We start from the raw sequence: 24,749 nt of genomic DNA on the forward strand, positions 1-24,749 counted from the left end.
CCATTGGTTCGACCCATCATCTTAGTGATCCTTGTTGCTCCAGTGTGGACTCCATTGCATGTCAAACTTGTGTGGTGCTTTGGCAAGAGAGGGGGTGTCCGTGTACTTGGCCGAGAGGCTTGGGGGCTTGAGGGTTTCGGTTCTTGGGGGGTTTGGGCTCCTTTGTGACTTGGTGTCCCTATTCTTGGTTGTTGCCTAAGTGGTGATTGGATGAGCCCAGATCTGAGCCTTGGAGCAGTCTTCGTGACTGCCATTATAGCCGAAACAGGGAGTTTTACATTCCGTTCATCTTCTTGTTATTTTCGGTCCATTCCATTGCTTTTGGTTTTGTGCACTAACCCGTTTATTTTGTAGTTTTTTCCACAACAAGAATCATGCAGCCTCACATAGTGGGATTAAGGTTATATGTCTTGTTGTTGACTTGGTAGGCCATTTGCTTTAGTTAGTATCTGAAAACTTGTTCTGATGAGCATGTTTTCTCAAGTTCTGAAACCATGACTTCATCTAACTGTCGTATTAAATCAGTTGGTTTACCCTCCTCATGTCTTCTTCTGTGGTTCAGATTTGCTGTAATTGACCTCTCAGCAGGTCCTTGCACATATGGAAAGATTGAAATTGAAGAAGGCAGCGTTAGTTCCAAAACACTTCCCATGTTATGGAAAGTTATTTTTCCAAGAGGTTCTGCTGTATCTAATGATCATTCCATTGAGGATATTTTTTTTGGCCAAGTGGCTGCTCTGGTTGCAACTACGGTTGACCATGTCATAGCTCCTGATGTTAGGTATTTTACAGTACGCTTTGTCCAAGTGGTTTAGTGTACATCTTGTTACTCTTCTATGAATTCTTTATTTTGTACCATACCTGGTGTTTCATGCATTAATGCTGGGCTATGTTTGGATTAAATTGTGTGGTGACGGCACCTACGTATCTTGCAAATCTTTGGTTATGAAATTATCTAGATCTTCATGAGCTATACAGTACATCATTCATCTTAATGCACTTCTCTTCAAGCATATCTCAATAGTGGTATTATTATTTTCCGAGGTATTTTGGTTATTTCAATCGAATGAAGTCTTTAGGATCTCAGTTCCAATTGTTAGTAGTTATTATATTAAATCCTTTAGTCTAGCTGCCTGTATGTGTTCAAAGAAACAAATGTCTTAAATATTGATCATCCTGTTGCTATTTAGATCTTGGGCCTCCTATTTTAAGTTCCAGTCCTTGGCTTGAATGTATTCAATCATCGATATTTGTGTGTCTGGTTAAGCTTTTCTCAACTCAGCTGAATGATCTCTTGCTCTGTTTCTCCTTTTCTGTGGCATAATTTAAGGTGAAATTAAAATTTCCAATATCTTTTTATTAATTCAACTATATTTCTAGCTGATTCCAGTACTTATCAATTACTGGGCTAGCAGCTAATTTAGGCTAAGAAATTGTCATGCAACTGCGTCATTCTTGGGAGACCTAGCTACACACAAGCTCATATTCTACAAAGGTTTTCTCTATGTACTTCCAATAAAGCTTTTCCTTTACCCTCTCAAAATATTCTCCCAATTGCAAGTGTGTTGGTTCTGTTGTTATCTTAATTTTATATTTTTAAAATTTTGTTTTGGAGCACTAACGAAACAATGCAGTAGAAGATATAAAAGGAGGTACTATCAATGCACACATGATTCTAGAAGATCTATAGAATCTTGTAGATAAAGGAGGAGCTAGCCAGCAGGCAAAAGACTATATACACTTGAGCACCTACCTAAAACGTATTAACTCCCCAACGAAATGAAGACGATCAACCTAAGAGCCTTTAAAATAATTTCAATTCTTCCAATCATTTGTAGTACAGCTTTCCAGGCACTCTCGCACTACTTAAAAGAAGTAATAACTTCCCTATGAAATGAAAACAAGCAACCTAAGAATCTGTAAAATAATTTACTCTTGAGTGGGAATTTTAACAAGGTGTTAGGGTTGTTTTGCAGAGGAGTTGCTTCCAAAATAGAACCTCTAATTATCACTAGATGTCTAACTATTCAGGCAGATTCTTTGCCTAGCGTACAATTATTTTTAATTCTGACTGGTGCTAGTCATTCTGGAAGCAGCTCCATGACCCCACCCCAATACTCCAAAAATAGGGACCAGAAAAAGAAAACCATGGACATAGACCTTGATAAACAACCTATTATGCTTTGATATATTGAAAAGAAGTTTAGTTTTCACTTGTCATTAGTAACTAAAAACCTGTTTCTTGGCAGGTCATTTAGTGAGACTTATAGTTGAGTATCTTTATGAAAGGATGCAGCCCAACCCACTAGGATGCCTCCTAAAGGGATATAAACTGCCAAGAACTTAAAACATATAATTATCCCAGCTTTACAGAATGTGCATTCTCTCATTAGCATCACTGTTATGGATTCATATTTTATATCGCTAATGTATCACATGTCCTTTCATATTGTTCAAAAATCTACTTTTCCATCTTCTTGTTTCTTGATTATCCTTAAAAAATATGGGAATGAGTCAGGAGGCATCAGAAGTTTCCTCTTATTATTTTCCCTTGTTTGATGTGCAAACTTGTTTTGTGAAGCAAAGTCAAATCTAACCATGTTGTACTTTCTGTTAGATCTTTTTTAAAGGTTAAAAGTATATAGTTACAATGAGGAGATTCAATATTCCATAATTCAATCTTTATCAATCAAAAGTCACATTATCTTTTGTTTACTAAGAAATGTCGCACTTGATATTTATGTTAGTACTTCATGTGGCATGAGAAAGATTTTGCTTGGTTTTTCTGTCATTTTATTATTTCAAACAGTTTTGTCTGCATCTAGATTTTTCTTGGGTTTAAGGAATCCCTCCTTCCCCTTCTCTATACGCACGTGCACAGGTGCTTGTAACAACTTTTTTTTTTTTTGTGTGCCTATTTTAATGTTCAATAGGATGTTTTTGGACACAGGTTTGAAATTGTTGATACAACTTCAAGGTTGCTTATACCAATCATTATCCTCCAAAATCATAACCGATACAGTATCATGAATAAAGGGCATAACTATAGCATAGATATTGAAGCGATTGAAGCAGAGGTAAATTAATCTATGGGATTACATTTTTTATTTTTTTTTCATGTCTGCTTGCTAATTAAAAAGTGTGTTGATATGCTTGTGGTTTTCTTTTCCTTATGTTCCCTAATCAAATTCTAGCGTATTGTAGTCTGGTCACACTTGGTGATTATCATAAATTATGTACTTGGCAATACAAATTCACCTTAGGAATTTCTATCTACACTTATGTCAATCCTTTCTGGGAACTAATTGTTATCTTGAATAGTTTGAGGTTAGAATTAAACAATTTCAGACTTGGATTTTTGATTGAAAAAACACTTGAATGCACAGAAACTATTCTATCTCTTCTAGGATACAAGGCTACTTTAAATACAGCTATACTTCTTATCTCTTAGCTAAAGATTAGGGTACTTAAAATTAAAATACAATAACAGATTTGGAGTAAATCAAACCCCTATATTTTCGGATATATCTTCTGCCCTATCTTCTTATCTTCGTTGCATCTTTGAATTCCTTTCCCTTTATCCGGCTTTATCTATTTAATTCTAGGATTATCTCCAACACTCCCCCTCAAGCTGGAGAATAGATATCCTTCATTCCCAGCTCGCCTCTTATCACTTCAAATCCTTGTTTGTTCATTGCCTTGGTAAGAATATCCTTGTTTGTTCATTGCCTTGGTAAGAATATCAGCTTTTTGTAAACCGGTAGGGATATATACTAGGTTTATTCCTCCTTCAATCTCTTGTCTGATGAAATACCTATCAATTCTTACATGCTTCATCCGATCATGTTGGACTGGGTTATTTACTATACTAATGGCAGATTTACTGTCACAGTATAGTCTTGTAGGATCAGTATTAGGCATCTTTAAGTCATCCATGATCTTTCCTAGCCATATTACTTCACAAATGCCTTGAGCTATAGCTCGGTATTCTGCTTCAACACTACTCCTAGCTACCACACTCTATTTTTGCTTCTCCGCGTAACAAGATTTCCCCATAGTTTTGTGCAACAACCAGAAGTTGATTTGCTATCTTTTGAGGAACCAACCCAATCAGCATCCACGAACCCTTGAATTGCTCGGTCTTCGGTCTTTCTAAACAAAATACCTTTGCCAGGAGTCCCTTTTAGGTATCTTAGAATATGATAAGCTGCATCAAGATGTTTGCTAGTTGGTGAATGCATGTATTGACTTACTTTACTCACTGCATATGAGATGTCTGGTCGTGTAAGAGACAAGTATATCAACCTTCCTACTAATCTTTGATACCTTTCTTTGTCAACTGCTTTCTCAGCCCCGTCTTCATTATATTTCTAGTTGGATTCCAGCGATGTATTGGCTGCTTTACACCCAACTTGCCTGCTTCTTTTAATAGGTCTAGAGTGTATTTTCTTTGGGATATAAAGATTCCCTCCTTGCTCCTTGCTACTTCCATTCCAAGAAAATATCTCATCTTCTCAAGGATACTCTAGTTCAATGATGAGTTAAATGTACTGGGGACACTCCAGTTCAATGATTATTTTGATAAGGAAACAATTTATTTATTCATATGGGAGGTTCCTGAAATTCTGGTTGGTCCTCTGATGTCAAGTAGTAAAGATGTTTGCTGTATGTTTTTCTACATATCTTATAAGGTCCATCCATGCAGTTATTTGACATATTGGGAGCTGCTTTCTTGGAACTTCAAAGTGGATGCAGTGTATTGGTTATTTGCAAACAAAATTTTCTTTTGAAAAACAAAGGTAATGTCAAATGAAAGGCCCTATGAGACAAGTTATGTAGAAGAAAAATAAAGAAAGTAGCACAAACCTAGACAAAAGAAACGATGGTGAATGATTGCAAGTATATTACATTCATAGATGTTGCTTGTTATTCTCTCAATTTAGAACCATCTTATATTGTCACCATTGTAGAATTAGCATGTTTAGAGGTTCTAAGATGCACTCCAAAGACTAGTCCATGAGACAAATTGTTAAGTAATTGATAGAAAAAGGTAACACAGTATCACTTTATTAGGGAGTGATATCTAGATCCAAATGCAATAAAATTGTGACCAACAGTCAAGAGTTTGAAAAACCGCTATATCAGTTCCAAAATAAGCCACAACAAAATATTATTAGTTATGGGCGACAAGAGTATACCTGGCACCATCATCTGCTTATACATTATAATTTCCTTTTCAAACTAGGGGTTTTGAGAAACAAATGCTTTGCATTTAACTGCTATTGCATGATTGGATCTTCAAAGTCACTGGCTCATCATTAGTATTGACTCCTCTTTCCCTGGAACAGCACATGTGATGCTGTTTATGTTTTGTACTTTTCTTTTTTAGCAAAATGATTTGACTTCTTATTGGAACTTTTTTATATCAGCTGCCAAAGAAAAAACCTCCTACGAGATGGGAATTGTTTGCTCAAAGGAAAGGTTAGTCAATAAGACTTCCTATAGACATAGTAAAAATTTAAAATGCACTGTCACATAGTCATTATGTGAACTGATATACTTCTGTGATTTCTACAGTTTTTAATCTTGTTTTGGGATTTTCCAAGTATAGTAAAGTGCAAAAAAGACAAGCTTGTATATGAAGAACAAACTGGTACTTGGAAGAGCCGCCATGGTTATGATCGTGTTAATGATGAAAGAGATGTTGCCATCATTGAGGCAAAGGAAACTGAGGGTAAATATTTGAATGCTCTACCTAGCAAAAAAATAAACAGAATTTTCCATCATTTATTTATATGAGGCCATTAATGCCTCTTGATCCTGTTTTGTTGATTGGAAAAGAGAAAAATGTTTAACATGGTGCAAATAAGCATCATAATTTCATTACAACCCTCCTCTTTCTCCTTTTGCAACTGGCTCTCCTGTCTTTTTGGTGAAATGATCCTTAAGTTGTCATTTCGTACCTTGGTCTAAAAGCTATCATTGTAACTTCTCTCAGAGCTAGGTGAAGATCCTTTTGCTAAGAGACGAGCAGATAAGAAGCAGTAACTTGCAAAGCAGGAGAAGAATCGATTGAAGAATTTGAAAGAAGCTACAAAAGCTGGCATCCTTCCAAGGTTTTACCCTTTACCTTTTATCTAAGTTGCTTAACCTACACTTTTTTGTTACTAATTCTTTTTCTTATGTTAGTACAAATATCAATTTTGCTTTGTATGGCAAAAGCCTTCTTTTGTTTGGAACCTAAAGACTTTCTTCCTTGACCAAGAACATTACTATCTCATCTCATTACTGAATGTCCATTAATTTCTTAGGTTTCGAAGATCTTGGTTCTTACTTTTATTTGTGAAATAATTGGGTTCTATAACAAAATAAAAACAGACCTCTTGGACAATCTAGTGAGCTTTATTTGTTGATGATCTTCAAGTATTCTAAATTTTGTTTAGCATCACTGATAAAAAATAGTAATATGCTCATTTGTAGTTCAAAAAAAAGAAAACTAGCCAGATCTCCTTTCCTAGATTGACTATTTATTTCATTTCATAAGCAGGCTTCCCTTCCCCACCCCTTCAGTAAGATAAGAAGTACCATTTTTCTTTAATTTTCAATCTTGTTCACAAATGGATCACAAGACAATTGCCAAACTAAGGAACACCCCCCCCCCCCCCCCCCCCAAACAACAACAACAAAAAAAAGAAAAAGAAAAAAAAAAGTAGAAGAATTAAAGAAATTATAAAAACTTCCATGCATGAATAGGAGTTTAATGTTGGTAATGCTCTTTTCACTACCTATCTTCATGTCAGCTATTTAGGGCCTGTTCTTGTTGGACTTTCATTTTTATTATTTTGAAAAGTTCTTGGAAACTATGGAAAACCATAGTGGTGTTTTATAGTTTTTATTTCACTTTCATTTTCTTTCCCTCTCCTTCTCATTGCTGATGACCTTCGTTGTTGCTACACTTTGGCAGCCACATCTAGGTGTCACCAGGCAACTTCCAGAGAGTTGCAGGAGTTGGGTGATCTCACTAGCAGTGGAGAGATGGGGGAAAAGAAGATAGAAGAAGAAAAAAAATAAAAGCAAAACTGAAAACTACTCAAAGTTATCAAATAACATGTTACATTTTTATTTTTTAACTGAAAAATAAAACGAAATACCCAAAAAAAAAAAGGAATACTATCAAATAATTGTTGACTGCTAATGCATCCATTTGTATCTTTAGCGTATTTATAAATATTAACTTGGAGATTGAGGGCCATTAAATTTAGAAAAAAGTTTTTTTTTATTATTTTGTAATTTAACATGTCTTAGCATTTTATGTTTCAAAAATTTATTTAAAGGACGTAAAAAAATGATATTTTTCAGCTCATAATATATAACTAGAAAATTAAATGTTTTTCATTCTTTAATAAAAGATTCAATAATTCAATAAAAAAATTAAAATTGAAAAACAAAAATTTCACGTGTAATTTATATGATGGGGCAAGTATACAAATGATTAAGCATACTACTACTACTACTACATGGTACATATGAGAAAAAATAAATCACACTTCCTTTGTATGTTTGTTCTTCATGGGTTGGGCCTTGCGAGTAGTTGCTCCCAAAGCATAGTTTTCAAATCAAGTGGGCCAAGAATGAGTTGTTTTTTCCGTAAAGCCTTATCTTTATTTATGAAGTGAAAATTATTTTCACAATTGGAAATTATAATTATTTATAAAGTGCATTTGATTTATTCCCTAACACCAAGTAAATTAGGCCAAATGAAAGCTTATATATTTACCTCATCTAAATGGAAGACTTTACCTAATTCTTGCCTCTTTAACTAGGCAAGGCTACTAGAAAGGCTCCCACTGAAAATATCAATCTTCTTAAAAAGATTCTTCATTTTTTATGAAAGAGTGAAATAAGATTTTATTTTTCAAAAGATATAAGCACTTAATACTATTTGACAATCATAAGGGGGCAATAGAAATAATTTTGTTCTTATATTATATTATATAATATAAGAATAAACAAACACACAAGCACTAAAATCTAAAAGTACAATTATATGTATGTATACAACTTAATTGGTAGATCGTATGTCATGATTCTTGAATAATGGTATGTGGCTTACAAATAGGGAATGAATGGACTAGTAAACACAAGATTACAAGAGTCGAACAATATCATTTAGTACAAAACAGAGTAATGAGCTGAAAATTTTCACCAACATTTATGGCTGAAAAATTACCTGCATAATGAATTAACAGCATTGGGCTGCTTCCATCCTTAGCTTGCCTTCCTGTGCTTCTAGATAAATTTTTGCTAGTAGTGTCACTATCCACCAAACCAAGCTGCCAGGCTTTTAAGGTTACTGGTATTGTCACTTCTGCACCAGATTTCAGGGGAAGAGCACCTTTTAAAGTTTTATACGGGGTGGATAAAATAGAGTCTTCATTTTTTCCTGACAAAAAAACATGTGCCTGCTCAACTGGAACTGTCCCAGCATTGGCCAGACTGATCCACAAATCACGAATCTCACCTTCATAAAAATTATGGCTCCGTCTCCTCCTACAACATGTGACACTAGCAATGGTAATGGAGGTACCACTGAAATATTTGGAACTGAGACATTTTTCAACTTTTCAGATCCACAACAGCGGAAAGGGTCAGAGAGCACAAGACCTTGTGTTGCTCCAAGTAGTAAGTTGTCTACATCCTTGAAAAGGTTGTAATTGTTCTCTGCACCAAGGTAGATGTCATCGTCAAGAATCTCAACAGCTGACATCCAATTTGCATTGTAATCACGGGCTCGTTCTTCAATAGCACCTTCCTCATCCTGAAGACAACACCGAGTCAAAATGTAAGCAAGAAAAACCAGTTACTGCACACACAATTTGTCCTTGAAATTCAAGCCATGCTAAAAATAAAACTCTAAAAAAGTATCCTTGTATATGAAATATGATGGAAAAGGTCCTTAACCTTATAGATTAATAGGGAGATTGATTTCATCAGGTCACCGACAACAATAAAATCCAAACGAGTTTGAACATAAAGGGCAAGTATGTGCCCATGATGCCCACATTCAGACTGCAACTCACGGCTACCATCATCCCGCAACATTCACTTGTACAACTGAATCTTTTGATTAGTAGCAGCGAGCAGCTTTCCATTGAAGGCATTCAGGGAGTAAACAGCCCCCTTGGTTTCCTTCTCAGAAATTAGCTGTAACTTTTGATCTTCAACTATGAAGACCAGTATACGGCCCTGTAGGAGATTGAAAACTTGTCAAGAAGAAGAACTAACGCAGAAGATGTGCATGGCCAGTTCTGTGCTAGTACATGTAGGATAGTCAACCTCCATGCCAGTTGAGTTTCAACTTGACAAAATAGGCAGATGATTACATATTATGCAGGATTGGACACTGTATTCCTGGTTACAGTATTACCTAGTGCACCTGTAGCTTCCACCTAATCCTCCACCCAAAGAACAGTAAACCAAACACTGGATGGGTAAATATTAACAATATTAAAAGATTATTCTTGAATTCCTTAAGCTCACTGCATATCAAAATTGGGTCAAAGGCAATCTAAAACCACACAAAACATATTCAATTACGAGATACCCAATACAGCACAATTATACTGGTACTGTGATATTCAGATCCTGTCAAGCTCAATTCAGTTTTACAAAATACCCAACCTTAACAATCAGAATATACTGTTCAAGTTGCCAAGAAAGATAGGGGCATGATCATGCTTGTCAGTTCTGTGTTAGTATGCATAATAACTGTGCTCCCAACCAGGTCATGCAAGCATCTTTTACTCAAGAATTCTTCAGTTAAAACTCTGTTTTACATCAGTAGAAGCATGCATTTACTTGTTTTCCATTTTGCAGATTGGTCAAAGGAAAAGGCTGCCTCAGAAATAGTCTACAAAAATGTTTTCCTATCAATAAACCATTTAACAATATAAAGAAAAGAAAAGAAAAACGTAAAGAATGCATCTCCAACTATTACTATATATCTTATAAAAGAACCTAGTGAAAGTTCTTGTTTAGAGGGTGAAAAAGTAAAGGAACCTATTCTGACATACATTTAACCATTCATTTCCTTTTTGGTAACTACAGAAACAGTTCCACTGAGAAAACAGATCCGGAGACACTGACAACATATACAAACTTGCAAATTCTACATAAGACGATAAAAAATTTAACTTGCAATTCTACATAAGAAGGTAAAAAATTTATCTTCAACAAGAACTAAATAATACTAAAGCTTAGCAATTAATTACATGTGCTAAACTTTGATCACATCAGAAAGCAATTTATATTAGAAAATTATCAATATGGACATGGAATCCTACCTTGCTGGGCTCATTCTCCTCAGGCATGACATAAGCTGTCCCAACACAATAATACATATTGTTGTCATCAGAAAATGAGCAGCTCCGAATGGAGCAACCATGCTCATACTGGTCAAGTGGGTATGTTGATATGAATTCAAAGGTTTGATCATCTAGCAAGGGGACAAAGTGCATTTCAGACTCATCTGTGCTTGATTGGTTGTACTTCAAACTAATTATGCCAAAGGTTCTAGTCTGCTCTTGATGGCATATACGACGTGCTTGCTCCCCAAGAGGGATGGAGCGAATGTGAAGCTTTTGTATGTCATCAATTGTGCCAATTGTAAGCTCCCTTCTTTGGCAATTGCAAGACTGGACAAGTAATAAGCCAACCATTAGAAATGTCAGCCATAAAAGGATAGAAATATTTCAATGTCATGGAACCAAATAATGCAGAAGAGACACAATGTGCAACAGCTATGGAAAATTTTGCAATTAAGCTTAAGTTATTAGTGGTAGGTAGCAAACAAAACAGTATTTGAAATAAAAGAGAGCTTGCTTCAGTTTGTATTATGACTGGCCAGTCAAAGCATATGTTTTCATATGACAATTCATATGTGACATTGCAAATCATCAATACACATTACTTTTAAAGACTTCTACATGAATATAGTGCATGTGAGACACTGCAGCAATTTGAGAGATATACCAGCTCTCCTCCATATATGTCAAACTTAAAAAAGCCAAAAAGTCCTAGTTTTTGCCCCTTTGACCAACCTGCTTATCTTCTTGACAGATTTTCAATCATTGGTGAAGAACTGTTCCCAACAAATAAAATGTGATTCTACCATCCACAGTTCCTTGTACAACCCCCACCATATGATTAATTGTTCATGATCTTTGGTTACTAATGCAGTGGCCATAAAACCCACAAAACAAATGGATCAGAGCAAAACGAAAAAGGAAGGTTGATTAACCATCTTGAAAAACAGAAGGTGCTAATGAGGCCTGAAAAAATGCGAGTTATTCTCCAACTTATTCAAAGAATGTGGAAAAAGAAAATGTTACATTTGAAAATTTTGATGATTTAGAAGTACATAAGAATTGCATGTTGTCTGAAAAAATGTCAAGCCATGAAAAAGATGAAAAAATAAAAAATAAAACAAATGGACTAAATAACATCTAGATAAAAGCAGATAAAATTTTATGGTTAAGGAAACTATTTAATGTGATTCTTAGATCCAATAGGATGCCTGGCAAGTAGAAAAAAATAGCATTGTGGTACTCATTTACAAAAATAAAGGATATACGAAAATTACAAAAGAATCAAGCTAATAAATCATCCTATGAAACTTTGAGAAGGGTGACCGAGCAAAGGTTAAAAAGAAAAACCAAAGCCATTTAATTTGAGTCTATGTTCATATATCATCAATAGAAGTAGTCCACTTGTTGAAGAGTTTGATAAAAGTCTACAATAAACAGACATTTACACATAGTGCTTATAGATTTAGAAGCAACCTATATAGAATCACCAACAATATTTTAGGAAAGGTTAGAAAGGAATCCAGGTTGTTTACATACAGATTATTCAAAAAATAGGAACATGTTGGGACTTCTGGAGAAAATCTTTATACTTTCTCAATTACAATTATATTACATAAAAAATCTGTGTTCGATCCTTAACTCTTTGTTTTAATGATGTATAAACTCACTAAAAATACATTCTAGAAGAAATGTTTTGGTGTATGTTATTTGTAAATGACAGTCCTGACAAATGAAACAAAATGGCATGTATAGTGAACTTGAGTTATGGAAGGACGCCATACAATTTTAAGGTTTCAAGTTAAATAGGTCACAAATAGAATACCTAATATGCAAATTAGAAAGAAATAAATGTGAATGATGTTGTGGTCAGACTTGAAGACCAAATTATTTCAAGAAAAGATCAGTTAAAATATCTAAAATAACAAGACCAAAAAAATCAATAATTGAGAAAATTACATAATCAAGACAAGGTGATGGTTAAAATAAGAAAGTGCTTCAAGATTTTATATGATTGTAAAATTGCTTTGAAGTTATAAAGTTCTATTGGATGGCAACTGACTTTCCTTTATGGCATGGAATGTTGGGCAATTAAGTACCAATATGAGCGTAATTGAGTTGGGGATGTTAATTGAATATCCGGCCACAAAAAAAAGTAAAAAATGACAAATTAAGAATGAGATTATTTGTACTAAAGTTGTAGTGTTGCCTACTGAAAAAAAGAAAAGGTGAGAGATGCATTTAAGATGGCTTAAACATGTGATCAATAAATACATTCAAGAGGAGTGGGTAATCAAAATAAGTTCGTAACAAACGATATAAAGGAAGATTTACAAACAAAAAGAAATGCAAAAAACTCATAAGCATGACATGGAATATTAGCCTTGCAAAAGATACAAGTAGGATTACAGCTTGGTGCTGCTGTAGAGCAAAAAAATATTCACGACTAGAAAGTGTTTTTACAAGATTGGAAGCAAAAAATGATTATTTCTTTAGTTTTATGAGATCTCAAATTGACTAAAATACTCCCTAAAAATATCATTATTTCCAACCATGGCCTCTTCAAGTTTAGCTGTGTACCACACTTGGACCATGTGGCATACTGCAATCCTACATTTGCTCCCATTCTATGTTCAAGTACCCTCTAGTCACATGGGTAAAAATATAGGAACTTGGCCAAAAACAAAGCTTGTGATAACATTACCAGGTGGCCTAGAAATACCCCCGCAAGAAAGATGCCCTAGAATCACATGACCCATATTCTGGAAACAGCAGAAATTTCTGTATAATCAAACTTCTGACATATCAATTAACATTGTTAGGGAATAAACAACAAATAAAGAGCAAATTTAAGAGTTACCTATCTGGGAAAGCAGAAGAGTTGAAAGGGCACATATGACTGACTTCCTTCAAATTCACGTTGCTGTAAAGTAATTTCTTGTTGCTGCTGTATATGACAGTTGGTTTGTCTGATGCAGCAAAAACATGGGTGGTATTCTTTGCTGAGAAAGTACGGAGAGTTATGGGCTGGGTTCCCAGGGATATCTTTTTCCTATCTGTTAACTCCCCAGTGCTCATGTTCAGTAAAAAGTTTAAGAGATGGCCATCTCCAACGACGCATGGCAAATAAGATATCTGGAAAAAAAAAACACAGCAGAAATTTGGATCAAAAGAGACTAACAACAGATACACATTACCAGCCATATATAGATGAAATTGGCACATACAGTTCCAAACCCATCTCTGCTTGAAAATTTCCAAGCTAAATGCCAGATTGGTCCCCCATTATTATGGTTCCGCAATGTTATAGCAATGTGGTAACGAACCATAATTTAAGTGGTGCATAGTGAAGAACCAATCTAGTATGAATGCCCTTTTCATACATGCAGTTGGTAGGGTATTCAAGGTTTTACCATAAAACTTTACATGCCCTAATACAGAATATTGCATGTAGAGCTTGAAAAAATTAAGAAAAGAATAAGAAGATATGCCAGAATAGGTTAAGAAGATAACATACCCCTTCAAATGAACATAATAGGACAGAGTGAGGAATTATCTCTCCTCCCAAGCTTTCTTTTGTAATAAGATTCAGATCTGGAAGAGAGAATATTCTCACACTTATATCAGTCCACATTCCAACTGCAGCTAGCTGACTAAAGTTGGGATTTTCACCAATGGGATTTATATCAAGGCAAGATATATCATACTCCAATTGGGCATGTTTTACTTCTGCCAATATCCCATCACCAATTTCTAGGTAAACTAAATGACCACCACCAGTAGCCAGCAAAACCTGTCAGAAAATATGTAACAGAGAGCCAATCAATTAATGTTTGTAATACAACAGCATGTAAGACCAAGTGGAACTAAACATAAAAAGAAATGTCATATCAACATATCAAGAAAAGCTACTGTACAAAGTGGAAACACAGACTCATTCTCATGAAAGCAATTAACAGGTTCAATGCCCACAGTGTAACGCCCCTAGCCAGCATCTAGCAAGTAAAATAAAGCTTATATGTGCCACTATCCTGAAAGTAATCTAAATGCATGTACATATAAAGCTATGAATAGAAGGGAAATATCCTTCGAGCCAATTATCCTATCAAAAGGTAAAAAGCCTTTATCAAAAATTTGACATTCAATCCATGATTATCTTATTGTTTTGATCTGTATCTTTAGGTATGTATCTTCTATTGGAGTTGATAATGAAAAGAGATTGCCTTTTTGTCTGCACAGCATTTCTCTCTTTTTTCTTTGTGTTTTTTTTTAAGATGATGAGAGTATCTATGTAGCTTCTGTGATCTCTTTGTTTCAATTTCTATCTTCTCTTAAAGATGAAAGAACTAAACAATAATAATTCTCCAAATACCAAAGAAATTAGTTTAGTTTTTAACATGCACTTGATGCCTGCCTAGCTCTTTGAAGTGGGAAGGCTACATGTAGAACTTGAGTTCCTACATTAACATTGAGAGCTAGGATTAGGCCTCATGTTCCAACAATAAAAGAAATATATTTGGTCAGGCATGGGAATATGGCTCTTTATTTCCTCAATTTTAATTAATCATCTCTTTAATATAATTTTCTCTATTTTACTGATATATTATGTTTTTAATTGTATAGTTTATTTATCTTTTTTATTATAGTTTAATTTATTTTTTCCTTATTACCAATTATTTGACAACAACAATTATCATTTAAGAGGAGTGGTTGTCCCTATTTTTCCATAATCATTTTAGAAATATTATTATATGTTAAGTTTTATTTAAAACATGTTCACAATAATAATTAGGATTTTATATGCTTCCATAAGGTCATTTTGTCTATACAACCTTATTATAATTGTACATATTTTTATAATATATTATTTATTTACTATAACGACGTATTCAAAGGTTATTGGTACCAATACCATCTCAATGACCATTCTGATACATTATTCGGTATGATATTGATAACAATGGGTCACCAAACTCAGAATATTGCAGGTTGCCTGACTTGCTATTGCTCCAATAGCCTCCATATCTTTGCCCCAAAAAGAATGGCCCCCTCCTCAAGCCATGCATCACAAGATCCATCAACAAATAGAACTTATTTCACACAATGAAGAGACCCAGTTGAAGAATATTCTCTTTCTAACAATACTCTCATTCGCATGAAGACCCCAATCAATATTATCAGTCATCTATCAATAAGCCTTCTATTGCTTTCAATCAACACCAAACTTACATGAATAAGTTAAACGATGTTGCTTTTCTTTAACCTTTACATATTCTTCTCCTTGCGTTTTTAGCTTCTTTTTAGAGAAACTGCACTTCAAATTTGAAGGCACTGCCTTGATACCAAGATGAAATATAGAAGAGAACATCAAATGAGTTATTTGATTGATCAATCCTCTTTTTATGCATATGCAGCTGAAACTAAAAAGGGAAGAGAATCAATACAAATGACAACAATCAATCATACCAGTAACAATCCTGATTTTAAGCTATCAAACATAAAGGTTGTCAAACGCATGTCATAATTTGTCTCAAATCTCAATCACTTTCATACTGATTTTTCTACACATAAGGTCGTGAAACAAATGCCAGCTATTTGTCCGAAATGACTTTAAAATTGTTTCATTTAGAAATATATAAACAATGAAATTATATGCCCATACCTACCCCCCAAAAAATAAGTCTGTTGGCAGGATGGAAAAAAAGAGAACGATAAAGTTACTCTTCCTATTTATGAAAAATATCAGGAGGGAGAAAAAATATTATATGGAGAGAAGGGAATTAAGGCTAGTTAACTTCTTATAAGTGGGTGGCCAAATTAATAATCACCAACTCCCTTTCATTAAACTAGGCCTGCTAATTGTGGAGATGAAGAAACAGGCATACAAAGGGTTTGACTATCCCTTTAGACCCCTCCCCTCCTACTTATGCTTTGCAGTGCCCACAAATGGTTCAACATAATAAGATAAGAGCTGGAAGGGCAAACTTGACAGCAAATGACCCTGCATTCTGTAGCCATGAAATTCTAAGTTTATCCATCTAGATGAACTACCAATGAAGCACAAAATACCAAAACAATAATAACAAGCACATTTGTAACCAATTCCAAAAGAAAGAGATCAGAAATAAACCTGGGTGGCATTAGCAGTGGCCACATTAACTGAATACCCAGATGGGGCAGTCCATTCATCACGCTGCATTTTAGAGGTAGAGCTAACCAATCTTACAGAGCTTGAAGTAACCTGTCAAAATGATTCATAAGAAACTATAAACAGATTATAGTGATCATTTTAGAAGCAAAATATTGATTAGCCACATATTATCCAGCATAATTTATCAATGCTACAAAAGCCCACCCTCTTGCTTATCCCCTGATATTTACAGATAATTAATTTTAGAGACAACTGCATGGAGGATTAATAAGTTCATTTTCTGGATAAATTATGAAAATTTAAAAAGGTGACCAAGTAATAATACTCACGATCAACTATCTTACACAAATTAGTCATTGAAGCCATAAGGGAAGCAGCCTAATTCAATGGGTCACGTTTAGGTATGCAAACCACAGAAAGAGGAAGACACATAAATACAACATTATCAACAAACAAACAAGTTTCATGTGTAAACTTCAATTAAGCTAAGACAGAGCCATCATGTAAGACACACTAAATGATTTACACTAAGATTTAGTTAAAGAATGCTTTTGGTCAAGCTAAAAAAAAAAAGCATTTTGCAAATAATATGACTGAAGATGAGATAATAACCAACCTGCACAAGTTGATTGTACACAGCATCATGACAGAACAAAGTCTGGACTTGAGAACAAAATCCATCTATCTCAGTTTCTTCCAACTCATTGGCATTCATTTCCAAAATCTGTGTCTCACTAATAAAACTGACAACCAAGAAAGCATCATAGAGATCATCGGTGGCTCTCCTTAGTGACCACATAATAAATACTATCCGGTACATTAGTAAGTTTAAGTCCACTGGGAACTAACCAACATGCAAAAGTAAATTAATGTGAGGCAAATATGGCTAAAGAAAGCAAATAAAGCTACAAAAAGCACATAATAAATTAACACTAATTTAGAAAACAGAGATTTAAACCATATGAAAGGAAAGAAGCAACCTGTTTGTAAGTTAAGACCTACGTGTTTATAGAATTGGTAATGGCAAGATTTAAATAGACCAGAAGGGATAAGTTACAAGGGCTATTGGGTCTCATAGAATAACACATGATGGGTAGGGCTTAAGGGCTAAAAAGTGCAAGGAAATTAAGGGTTGGGCTTGGGTTTCTAAATAGGTTTTTTTTTTTTCCTATAAATTCTAAATAGGTTGGGTACACCAAACTTGTAACAGGTAGAAAACTGATTCTTTTTTCCCCCTTCTCTCAATTGAGGGAACAACACTAGAGTTCAGTGGGAGAACACATATAAAACTGGGTAGTTAAGAAAACAAAATCCAATGAATACTTGCACAAATCTATTATATTATATAATATAAGAATAAACAAACACACAAGCACTAAAATCTAAAAGCACAATTATATGTATGTATACAACTTAATTGGTAGATCGTATGTCATGATTCTTGAATAATGGTATGTGGCTTACAAATAGGGAATGAATAGACTAGTAAACACAAGATTTCAAGAGTCAAACAACATCATTTAGTACAAAACAGAGTAATAAGCTAAAAATTTTCACCAACATTTATGGCTGAAAAATTACCTGCATAATGAATTAACAGCATTGGGCTGCTTCCATCCTTAGCTTGCCTCCCTGTGCTTCCAGATAAATTTTTGCTTGCAGTGTCACTATCCACCAAACCAAGCTGCCAGGCTTTGAAGGTTACTGGTATTGTCACTTCGGCACCAGGTTTCAGGGGAAGAGCACCTTTTAAAGTTTCATACGGGATGGATAAAACAGAGTCTTGGTTTTTTCCTGACAAAGAAACATGTGCCTGCTCAACTAGAATTGTCCCAGCATTGGCCAGACTGATCCACAAATCACGAATCTCACATTCATATAAAATTATAGCTCCGTCTCCTCCTACAACATGTGACACTAGCAATGGTAATAGGGGTACCACTGAAATATTTGGAACTGAGACATTTTTCAACTTTTTAGATCCATAGCAGCGGAAAGGGTCAGAGAGCACAAGACCTTGTGCTGCTCCAAGTAGCAAGTTGTCTACATCCTTGAAAAGGTGCTCGGTAATAACGCCAAAACAATGAACTATGAATCCATGAATTGTCACTGGTCCAACTTTAGTTGGAATGCTTGATAAGCTGATCACCTTTGAAGAATTAGGTGGAAGATTTACACTGATAGGAAAAGCATCAAAGTTTCCAGAATGCACCGACAGATAGATACTATCCACCATTAAATCAAAGCCACAAGGGTTGGCCAATTCCACCAACACCTGGACTGGCTCTCCAACAACCCAGATCAGTTCCTGCTTACTAGTATGATTTGTCCCTCCATTGCTGAATGGTGTATAAGTAAATGGTCCAGAGGGAGCTGATCCTGCCCACCAATCTTCTCTTGCTGGATGGCGTTTTACAATGTCCATTTGTAAGAAGTGGAGAAGAAATGAATGCAACCTAGAAGGATTAAAACAGAGGACAAAATAATACTAAATCATTGAAAAATGCATGTGAAATGATACTCCAACTACGAATTTATAGTAACCATTGGATCAAATAGGAACCTGGGCAATAGAATTGGATATTTGGGACAAAGGCAAGGACTTTCATGCATTCTTGAAATTAAAATTTATTAGTCTCAGGAAACTGCATGGCATTTCATCCTCAGAAGCATATTTTTTTGAGAAAAAAAAAAAAGAAAAGGAAAAGCATTAACCAAACATGTTTTGGTAGGATTAGAATCTTGAGTAAAGCCCCAGCATTCTAAAGCAGATACACACCTCACAAATACCAGCACATACATCTAATTCTTAAATATTTGGGGGGTACGAGAAAAACTGAATGCTCTGATGTTTGACAAAAAGAAAATGTTTCAAGGTTTCAGAAAAAGTCGTTTGTAACACGATTTAGGAATTTCTGAGATGGGACTATTTCAGGAGCAGAGCTTTTCAGTACTATCATTTTGTTTCAATTCTATGAATATTTATCTTTATCTGATTTTGCACATAAAATTGGGCATGGGGAGCAAGAAGAAAAAGCTTTAGGGAAAGGTAGACACACACACACACATAGAGACAAAAAGCATAGTCTAATGGGAAGACCACATCAGAAAAGAAACATCAAGAAATAACAGTTAGAGGGCTACGTAGCTCATGAACAATTATATAATGTGGCTCTCCTGTTTCTAAAACCTCTAATTGTTCTCAGAGAATTTTAAAATTAACATTCTTACTTTCAATTGTGAGTGCTTGTATCACTCTAAGTTATCAAGTCCTTCAGCATAGCTTGAGCAAGTGAGCGGCTCCATGAGTTGTCCCCCCAAGCATCGAGCCTATCTCCATGTCTCCAATTTTTGAGCTTGTTTACATAACCTGCAATAATAATAATATGCTGTGTGTTATTGATTGGACTAGTCTAGGCACCTCTCAGTTCAGCAAGATCTCTCTGCCCAACCATTGCACATGTTAAAAAAATACTCACCACCCCATTTGGTTAGGTCATAGGAATTCTCCACCCATCTCATGCATGTTTGATGGGTCCCATATGCCACTACTGACTATGATAGGAGCCGCTCCAAAGGATCCTATGTCTTTAGTAACTCAAATGGCGCTGAGGCAGGGCTTAGGGACTCCTTCATGCAGGACCTTCAAGGTTTTATGGAATGGAGGCTGGAATTAGGAGTTCGTCAAGAACAGATCCTCCACTACAAAGGATCCTCACCTTGATTGGTTCTAAAGAGAGATTGTTCAAAGATGAAGAATATGGAAGGCCTGAGTTTATCACTTACACCATGTGACTTGTGTCATGATTGCATGATCTCCATGATTTAACAATACAAATGCTGCTTCTGACTATATGCATGACTACTCCATTGTCAATGTGCAGTCACCCCACTAATGAAGTTTTAGCCCTAACAACTATGTTCCTTGGGGTATCAGCTTGTTAGGATCCTAGAATAATTCCCAGAATAATTCCTGATTTTACGGGATTAGATTTAAGTCAACTTTCTGTTTTATATTTGGTATTTTCTATTCTATGTTCAGTAGTTTCCTATCTGTGTATTCCTAGAATAAAGGGATCTTAATGACCTTTATTCCTATATATTGTAATACCCATTGATGGAACAAGATTATTTGAGAATTCTTCAACAAAAATTATTGTTTCATGTGGCTTGCTTCCTCCACCATAAATATGGGGTTGAAATGATTGCAATGGACCCATGACCATCCCCACCAGTATCACCAGTATATCTAGTAGCACGTCTTAGCTAACTCTTATCTTGAAGAGGCTTGAAAATTTTGGAAAATGTAGAACATTTCAGACAATAAAGGATATAATTTCATGTCAAGCCTAAAGTGTGCTTGGGTGCACAAGATTCCCATCTTTGCAAGGGTCAAGGGAGAGATTGTATGCAGCTTTACCCTAGTTTTTTTTCAACAAAGCTATTTCCAGAATCTGTGAACTTCTAGTTACATTGGAGCAATCTTATTGTTGCTACCAAGGCTTGCAAAATGGCTATTTCATGTGAAGTCTCTGCAAAAGCATAAATCTCCCTTGTGTTCCTTCATGTTACAACAAAATTACAACAACAATAACAGGCCTTAATACCACTAGAAAGGGTTGGCTATATGAATTATAGACCTCCATTTTACATTAGTAAGTTTAAGTCCACTGGGAACTAACCAACATGCAAGTTATTCCTCACAGTTGCCTTTCGCACACAAATCATGTATTAGCAAATTCTTTATATGCTCTTATAGAATGTAGATAATTTTTTTTAAGCACATAGGAATCCAACTCATATAGGAGTCATTTGTAACTGTAGCCTTTAACATAGCAATAGCCATAAAACCACAAGAACTTAGAGAACATGTCGTACTTGTGTTGGTCAATTGTTTAATTACTTTTTTCCATTGGATTCGCTTTGGACACTTTGGAGGACAAATGCAATCTTTGCTTATACACAGAAAAACCAATATAAGAAGTTAAGAAAGTACCTTGTGCCGCTAGATGAAATAAAGAATCATCTTAGTTAATTAAGAAAATAACTTGAGATCAGTCTATCCTGGTTCTCATTTAGAAAAACAATATTCAACACCAACAAAGTACCTGATAAAAGGTAAGGAAGGATCAGCACAGCGAGTTCCTGAAGGAAGCCTTTCTGCAGAATTTGCAAGTGCACTTGCAAGACCATTTTTTCCAGCTGGAGTAATTAGAGGATAGTAGGATCGAAGAAGTCGTGCAGCTGCACTCCATGCAGCAAGAGGATCTCCAGCTCAGACAGCAGATAGCAGGATCTCTCTTAGCACAACCATCTGCAATGTGCTCCACTGACTCAAATAGTGAGACTATGGAATGATGATGCACTTTCCCAGCATCGGCATGAAATGGTACATATAGAGTACGACAAGGAAAAAAACTGAAAAGTTAGAAATATGAGAGTTTTTTAATTACAGTCGACACAGTTTAAAATTTCCTTTCCAGAAACATAATTTGAAAAAATCACGAAGCCTAACATAAATGAAAGTGAACCAAGCCAGAACCTACCATCCATCCCTAATTTTTAGTCCCCAACCATGTAAAGATACTATTCTTCGATTAATTACTAGATAAAATAAGCACTATGCCAGAATATTTCCTGGACTTGCATTATTCATTTCCTGTACAGATGAGTTCATAGAATATTCAAAATAAAAAAATGGAGAACCTTAATATTAAAAATTAATTATTGTCAAGCTACAAGAAGAGTACCCCACAACTCATCAGCTTAATTACTAAACAAAAGACTGTGCATAGTAGAACAGCTAGCATTTTTGTGATTAGCATTGTAATATCAATGCTTGCACCATGCGATACTATTAGACTTGCATGGATAACTCTTATCTCGTCCCTACAATATTAAATGTAGTTGGTACAGAACACTGGGTTATCAATCATACTAGTGGGCACATTATCTGGTCTTAGTAGATCACATCAACCACATTGTGATAAGCTCAAATGTGTAAATAAGGATGTTATTTGGTAACAGATTTGCAAAGTTCTCCCATCATATAATCCTCTAGATGTTTTCTTTCGATATATTCACTCTTTTTTTCCTTTTCTTAAATTCATTTCCTGGATGAGTTGTTGTAATTTGTAGTGTTTTAATTCTTTATGATTTCAACCCCTTTTCAGTAGTTCTTCTTCATCTACATTGTTATTTATCTTAAAGAAAAGGTTATTGCTAATTCATTTGGTGCAAAACTAGAGGTTTTCTTCTCCTTGATTTGATATAATCATCAATTTGAAGTCAAAATGAACTTTAATTTGGCTGATACCATAGTACTGTGTTTATTAAATCCGTAGATTACTTGATAATGGGAGTGAGAGTTGTCATCCTTTCCATATCCAAATGCATGTTCACATGTTCTCAATCAGGAAACCATAGTCTTATCAATTCTCTCATCCAAAACATATCCAAGACATACTGGTATAAGTAACCTTGCAAGTGCTGGCATGTTGCTGATGATAAGATAACAAAAAGCACACATAACCAAGGAATAAGAGAAAGAGGAAGAAAGGTAGAGGAGAAGGAGAAGAAAATACAGGGAAGAGAAGAGAAGAGAAGTAGACATGATAAGGAAAGGAGAGGAGAGGAAAAAGACAAAACAGAGAAGAGAAGAAAGAAAGAGAAGCAGAAGAGAAGAATCTGGGAGGAAGAGGGAATATATCAAAGGAAAGAATCCAGATTTTGTTTCAGTAATCAATAACCCAAATCTGAAAACTCCTTACACTCATGAGGTACTTATAAACTCACAAATCCCTACCAAACTAGGAATCCTAGATAAAATGGGAAGAAAAAATCAAACATTCCTAATCCTTACTAAACTCAAAAGCTAAATTAAGGAAACAGAAACATAGGATCCCTGAATAACTAAAACCCTACACTAGAATTATGAAGTTCTAAAATAATTAACACTTTTGATGTCCATCAGAGATTGAAATGCCCTACAGGTACAAAAGAAACAAGAGAGAGAGAGAGAGAGAGAGAGAGAGTAATGGTAAATTAATAATCTACATTAGCTATCAACAAGCAGCAACCATGGCAAGTGAACAGATATCATGATACAGCAGTTACTACTTACTAGTTCATCAACTAATACACAATAACAACACAATCATAGGTGTTTTTGTAGTTATCATCAACTAATGCCTGAGCATAATCATAGATGCCAAACTATTCTTTGCTCACTCACATTTGGAAGAGAACTTTTAGGAATAGATGCTCTGCTTTGAACACGATATGCTTCTGTCGTCATTGCCAACACTTGCATGGCCCTGGTAGCAGCCTCTCTATTTTCTTGTTGGAAGTACAGCTGTGCTACTTGCCTTGAGAAAAAGGCAGCTTTCCGGTGATATCCTAAATTTCCAAAAAGACGGGCTATTTCAACATATAATATTAGTCAGTCGCTGGCATCAATCAAAGATTTAGCTCCATCTGCAGTGGCTGTCAACAATTCGACTACCTCCTTGGCCAGTTCTCGCCTATCAATTAAAACAAACAAACAAACAAAAAATTAACACAAAGTATCTGATTTAAGAATGGACAGAAAGTGAAGAATCCTTGGCTTATGTTTTTCATTTCAATCTTTTCTCTACTTCCCTGACCCAAGGGTGAAGACAAGTCTTGGAGATGCTAATCAACTTGAAATAAGTATACCAGAAAATTTGACAGCGATTTAAAATCCCAAAGATTAAATTAGTAACTTCATAGAATGATGAAAAAACTGGAACCAAGGTCTTAGAATCACAAACCTGAAAGCAATTTGGAAGTCCATTTAAGTCACAAGCCTAAATACAATTTGTAAGGTCGCTACTCTATGATTGGAAGGTCATAGGTCCAAGTTGAGCAAACAGCCCCCTTGCAAAAGCAAGGGTAAAGCCACATATATAGACAACCCTCCCCAACCCTCAAGTGTGGAGTCTTGTGCACTAGGGATGCCCTTTACTGACCCAAATATTTATACCAACATGCACAGTTGAGCTTTACAAAATTCTAGAGGATGTTGATATCATCAAACAAACCAAACTTCCATTCAAATAATTAGAATAATGAAATCCCATTTTACCAAGTCCCAGTCTGCATTCTACCAAAATCTCAATAAATATCCAAATATCCTAGAATTTAGGTGTTTATTTGACATTCAAAATCTATGCAGATGCTAGGTAATTGAATATTTACCCTTAGTTAAAACA

General features: G+C 35.1%; 2 pseudogenes; both read right to left on the reverse strand.

The window, feature by feature from the left end:
* Positions 1-8,316: 8,316 nt before the first annotated feature.
* Positions 8,317-17,314, reverse strand: LOC127799761 (DNA damage-binding protein 1-like; annotated as a pseudogene).
* A 744-nt stretch (positions 17,315-18,058) lies between these two features.
* LOC127799762 (trafficking protein particle complex II-specific subunit 120 homolog) lies at positions 18,059-24,331 on the reverse strand (annotated as a pseudogene).
* Between the last annotated feature and the right edge of the window lie 418 nt (positions 24,332-24,749).

Source organism: Diospyros lotus, chromosome 4, assembly GCF_014633365.1.
Source record: "Diospyros lotus cultivar Yz01 chromosome 4, ASM1463336v1, whole genome shotgun sequence".
NCBI classification, from domain to species: Eukaryota; Viridiplantae; Streptophyta; class Magnoliopsida; order Ericales; family Ebenaceae; genus Diospyros; species Diospyros lotus.